The sequence below is a fragment of the Girardinichthys multiradiatus genome, chromosome 14 (assembly GCF_021462225.1).
Source record: "Girardinichthys multiradiatus isolate DD_20200921_A chromosome 14, DD_fGirMul_XY1, whole genome shotgun sequence".
NCBI classification, from domain to species: Eukaryota; Metazoa; Chordata; class Actinopteri; order Cyprinodontiformes; family Goodeidae; genus Girardinichthys; species Girardinichthys multiradiatus.
In genome coordinates this window covers 39,329,091-39,334,374 of record NC_061807.1, presented here as the reverse complement: position 1 = coordinate 39,334,374, position 5,284 = coordinate 39,329,091, and the positions used below count along the sequence as shown (strand labels likewise).

At 39.9% G+C, this 5,284-nt stretch overlaps 1 long non-coding RNA gene across 1 annotated transcript; it reads right to left on the bottom strand.

Moving 5' to 3' along the window:
• Positions 1 to 2,837: 2,837 nt before the first annotated feature.
• LOC124880368 lies at positions 2,838 to 3,581 on the bottom strand. Its single transcript, XR_007041300.1, has 3 exons — positions 3,440 to 3,581; positions 3,236 to 3,346; positions 2,838 to 3,143 (listed from the first exon to the last, which is right to left on the bottom strand). It is a non-coding gene; the product is annotated as an uncharacterized LOC124880368 (long non-coding RNA).
• Positions 3,582 to 5,284: the final 1,703 nt, after the last annotated feature.

Below are 5,284 nucleotides of genomic sequence, written 5' to 3'. Positions count from 1 at the left end.
TTATTAAACAGTTCACAGTCTAACGTTCCTGCAGCTTTACGCTTAGAACCTCCTGCTGGGTCATTAACAACCTGAAGAACAAATTCCATGTTATTATCTACAGGTATATTTGCATTCGATTGTACTAAATCGTCGAGGAAGTTTTCGAAAGCAGGCAGGATCATATTTCCATCATCAGTAACAGTAAATGTGATGTGACGATTGAGATTTTCACCCACTAATTCCAGCTGCACAACGTCGTTACGTCTGGTTAACGATCTCGCAGCGTCGGCTAATTCAATTATAATACGCATGATGTCTGTATAGAATGCTGCTAAATCTGGAACGTTACTTGGACAGGGCGGCGGTATGGTAAAAGGTCTCCTTATTTCATGGTTATTAAAATGTTCACGTTCAACCACAGCTGGAGGGTTTCGTCCTATTTGATCAGAACTAACTGCTACGTCCGTATTGAAATGACCCCCGTGCTGATCTGCGGCGTGTGACGTAGAAGGATTCTGATGACTGTCAGGTGGATAATTTTGCTCAATGCTGTGTGGAGATGGTGCGCTATTTAAATCGGAAAGAGCCTGATTGATTACGTTTAAAACGTCACCGTGCTGATGTTCATTTATTACATTTTCACTGTTAGCAGGAGATGCATTTAAAACGATGTTATCTGCTACTTCTGCATTAACGGGAATTTCGTTAAGTTCATTAACTAAATTTCTTATTTCATCCAGGGCAAGTCTGATTCGGTTATCCATTTCTATGAACATAAGAAACAAAATAAAATAAAACTAACCTACAGAAAAAAAAACAAAAAAAAAAAAAAAAAAAAACACAGTGATCTGTTCAGTTTAAAATCACCTTGATGTCACCAAAATGCTTCTTTAACAGAATCTGACATGCTGCCAGAAGCGTTAACGATGAGGCCTTATTACGAAGATTCCGTGAGGCTGTAGAGACTGTCTTCCTGCGCTGTCCGTTTCTGTGGCCAATCTGTCCTACCATCAACGTTACCTCTGTAAGGAGAATGAACAAAAAATTAATAAATAGATAATAAATATATATATATATATATTGAAATAATCACATTAAAGCTGGAAAAAAAACAAAGGAATTCAAATTAATTCAGTATGTATGTATGAATTAAAACGTACCGTTCATTAATCCACTCACTAGCGTTGCTCTGCTTTGTAGCGCAGAGAGTCGCTGTCTTTTGGCCGGGGTTAAATATTCTGTAAAAACAGAAGACAATAAAAGTTATCTTACGCTGCGCAGCACAGCGTTCATAAATAAAACGAAAAATAGTTTTTAAAATACACAAGTTTTTTTTTTTTTTTATCTTACTCCGATTCTTTGCGGTAAAACCTCCAGATTTCACTTCTTGTTGAACTGAAACGGTGCCTCTCTGCTGAAAGCTGTCTTGATCTTTGAAAAGCGACCTTCTGGTGGGCGGATTCAATGTGGCATCTTTGGATGTATCTGTAAACAGGTTTATATGACATTTTATGGAACTATGCTTAAAATACATATATATTGTTTTTATTTAATTTTTATTTATTTTTTCTACCCTGCTGCTGCTGCTCGACAGCTGTGTCTTCCACAGAGCTCTCAGTCGAATCTGTAAACAGTTTTTTATCTGAGGTTTAAAATACATTCACTCTCAAAGAAAAAATAGATAGTTCTTAGGACTTACTTACTTTCTGGTGGTGCTGGTAACTTATCCGGTGTGTCTTCAGGGGAAATGATGATAATTGACGGGGGGGTATTCAAAGAATCAGTTTTAATTTCTGTGTTAAAAGAAAGTTCAGTTGTTGTTGCGGGTTTCTCTTGTATGGAAATAATTCGCCTTCTCAATTTTGACTGTCGATTCCAGCCACTGAACCCTCCAACTTGATCATTCGGGTTTACCTCTCTCATCAAATCTATAAATTGAAACATTGTCAAGGGTTAACTATAATATATATATATATATATATATTATTGCATTTAACATTTACTTACCATAATCTGATTGTGTCAAGATGAAATCATCAAGGTCATCAGCGGTGGGTTCTATGACAAAGAAACAAATATATATATATATATAAACAATATATATAAACAAAATTTGAGAACATTCACATGCATTTAATGATTTCTTAAAAATGAATACTTACTTACTTACTTACGTTTAAAGATGTCATTGTGCTTTTGTGAATTATCAGAAGTAGAAGCCACAATTTCCGGGTTTCCTGAAATATTTACCGACATTTTTTCTTGGATTACACAGGATTCCCGACCAAGTATTGAGTGCATAACTGTACATGATTATTTGAAGGTTGACGTTTTTTGTATTAAAAACACTTTTCTTTTATTGGTCGGATGAAATATGCTAATTGTGTGAGATAGGAATTTTGGGTTTTCATGAGCTGTATGCCAAAATCATCCGTATTAAGACAATAAAAGACCTGAAATATTTCAGTTAGTGTGCAATAAATCTAAAATATATGAATGTTAAATTTTCATCATGACATTATGGAAAATAATGAACTTTATCACAATATGCCAATATTTTGAGAAGGACCTGTATATATATATATATATATCTATCTATCCTAAATGTAATATATATTTTATTGATATTATAGTTATCGTTTCTGTACTATTTTCCAAGGTCGTTAAGAGTGAAATGCATTTCAGGAATGATAGGAGCAACAATATTTGCAAGAAACCAAATTTATTGCAATTAAAAAAAACTATTTACATAAGTGCCTGAGTTGTATGACTCAACACTGAGGGAGACAAGTACAGAAGGACCTTGTACTGAGAAGAGGGATGGAGTGCCATGGAGAGAAGGAACGAGAGGAAGTTTAGGTTCATCCCTGGAGAAACTGCCACATGCATAAAAATGACACATTATTCAGGGTCCACATGGTCCAAATTTAGCACAACTGTGCTATCTTCAAAAATCATTTGCAATAATTTCAGCTTTATTAATTCCTGTTTATCTAGTGGCAGTCTTTCCAGGGAAGGAGCTAAACCCAGGAGGAAGTGTTCCATGGAGGAGTAGACCCGCGGGGGTGGAGGTGGTGGCCGGTTTCGGAGAGCTTCCAGAAGCTCCCGTTCCACCTCAGATGGCTCCTCCCGGGGTCGCACTGTCCTCCTCCTCCTCCTTCCTGCAAGATTACACAGTTCTTAAATTAGATACCACACTGAGCTATTGTGTTGATGTGCAGGTCTATTCCTGTATACTTTGACATGTACACACCTACGGGAGGTTGGGCAGCAGCAGAGGATGAAGGAGCAGAGTCGGAGACAGATGAGGCAGCAGGTGCTTCGGATGGAGTGGACCTCTCCTCTGTGTCATCACCATTTGTGTCTGTCAAAAAAGACATGGCAAGATAGTGCAATATTAACATTAGTCAAAGTTAATGTTTTTCTTTTCATTATTAAATGTTTTTTGGCAACGTACCTTATGTCTCCGATGTCTCCTCTTCTGGGGGTGGAGCAGGTAGGTCCTCTGCCATCTCCTCGACTTGGCCCATGTTGCTGGTGGTGGGCCGTGGAGCCACAAAGGGGTCGAGGAATGAGAGGACGGCAGAGAACCTGAACTTTGTTCCCGCACCTGCTGCTGCTCCACTCCTCTTCTTCTCCAGCTCCTTCCTTCTCTCCTTCAGGTACGTGTCCCGCAAACCCTTCCACTTTTTTCGGCACACGTCCTCTGAAAATATAGGGTTTTTTTGTGAGATGAAGTCACATGAATATTTGTGTATTCAAGAAAGAGGCAATCGGCGACAAGCAGGTTTTCCCTCTATTTTTTGGGGGCGGTGAAGTGCAGTTGTAGCCTGTCTGCGGTTGCCATTTCACGGATGAATCGTGATATTGTCTTAAGAATACATCTAAACAAATCTTATGCTTTTATGAGTTTTACTTTTAAAAGTTATAGAGAATATATCCCCCTTTTAAAAATTAGCCCAACGACAGACAGGGTACAGCTTCACATTCGCAAGTGACTTGCCGATATAAATTAGCCAAAAGACAGTAGTACAATGGCGCTATTTTAAAGTTTTACCTGCTACTCTAGTCTCCTCACTGACTCTTCTCCAGGCCAGGTCCTTCCTGTACTTGTCTCTGTAGTAATAATTAGTTGAGTCATACAACTCAAGCTTGCCGCGCACCGCCACTATAATTTTGTCCTCCATCTTTCACGGACAACCGCTTCTTCTCCGCTGCGGTCTTTCACCCTATGTCACAGCCACTTCCAGTCCCTGATTGGTTGATGCGACGCAAGTTTAGGAAAAAGTTCAGATTTGTCAACTCGTCCATCGCGCCGCTTCACTCCCGCTTCGCTTGCCGCGCCTTCTGAACTTAGACCTCAGTGTCAGAAGCTCTGTGGGCTAAGACTTCCTACGTTTTTGAGGACTTTGTTTCCTGAATTGCTGACTTCAACTGGATTTTGCTCTGGCTGGCAGCCTACCTGATGCCTTCATTTCCTGCATCAAGACATTAAGCGTACCCTGTCCACCCTCTCACGTAAGCCACTACATCTTGGATTACTACATGGTTTTTTCCAGTCTACCTCAAACAGCACCAGAGGATACATCAGAACCGACACTGGTCCGAAAACCGAGACCCCGAATCCCTCAATCCGTGGCGACCTGACTGCATAAACTTAGTAAGTTGTTCACTTATTCAACTTAGTAATTTATCTCTAGTTTTGCCTCATTAAGTTCTTTGTTTCACCAGTTCTCTTCCCCTTCCTTCCATACAGTTAGAGATTCACTTGTTCATGTTCCTGATTACTCGTTACACAATAAAACATTATTTTACCGATTTTCATTCTCCAGAGTGTACTTCTGTATGTGGGTCAGATCTATTCCGCAAACAGTGACAGAACACTCTCGCCAACCAGACCCAGCAGAAGCACTCCGCAGAACACTCTCAGGACGCGCTAATCAGATCCAATTTCATGATTCTTCACTCCGTTCCCTTTCAGAGCAACAACGACAAACAAATCAACAATTAGAACAGATTACCGCCATGTTACAGCAAACTCTAAAGTCTCAGTCCACCGTACAGGTAGATGGTGCTGCCGCATCGCCGGAATCACAACAACTTCCCCATTTTCGTGACGTCACCTCCCCTAACCAAGTTTTCTGGTGAGGTGGGTAATTGTAAAGGAGTTTTGCTCCAGTGTAACTTAGTATTCAACCGTTCTCCCCGATCTTTTCCCCATGATGATGTGAAAATCTCTATTGGTTTATTGTCTGGCAAGGCTTTGCAGTGGCCTGAAGCCCGTTTCTCTGATTGCAGAAAT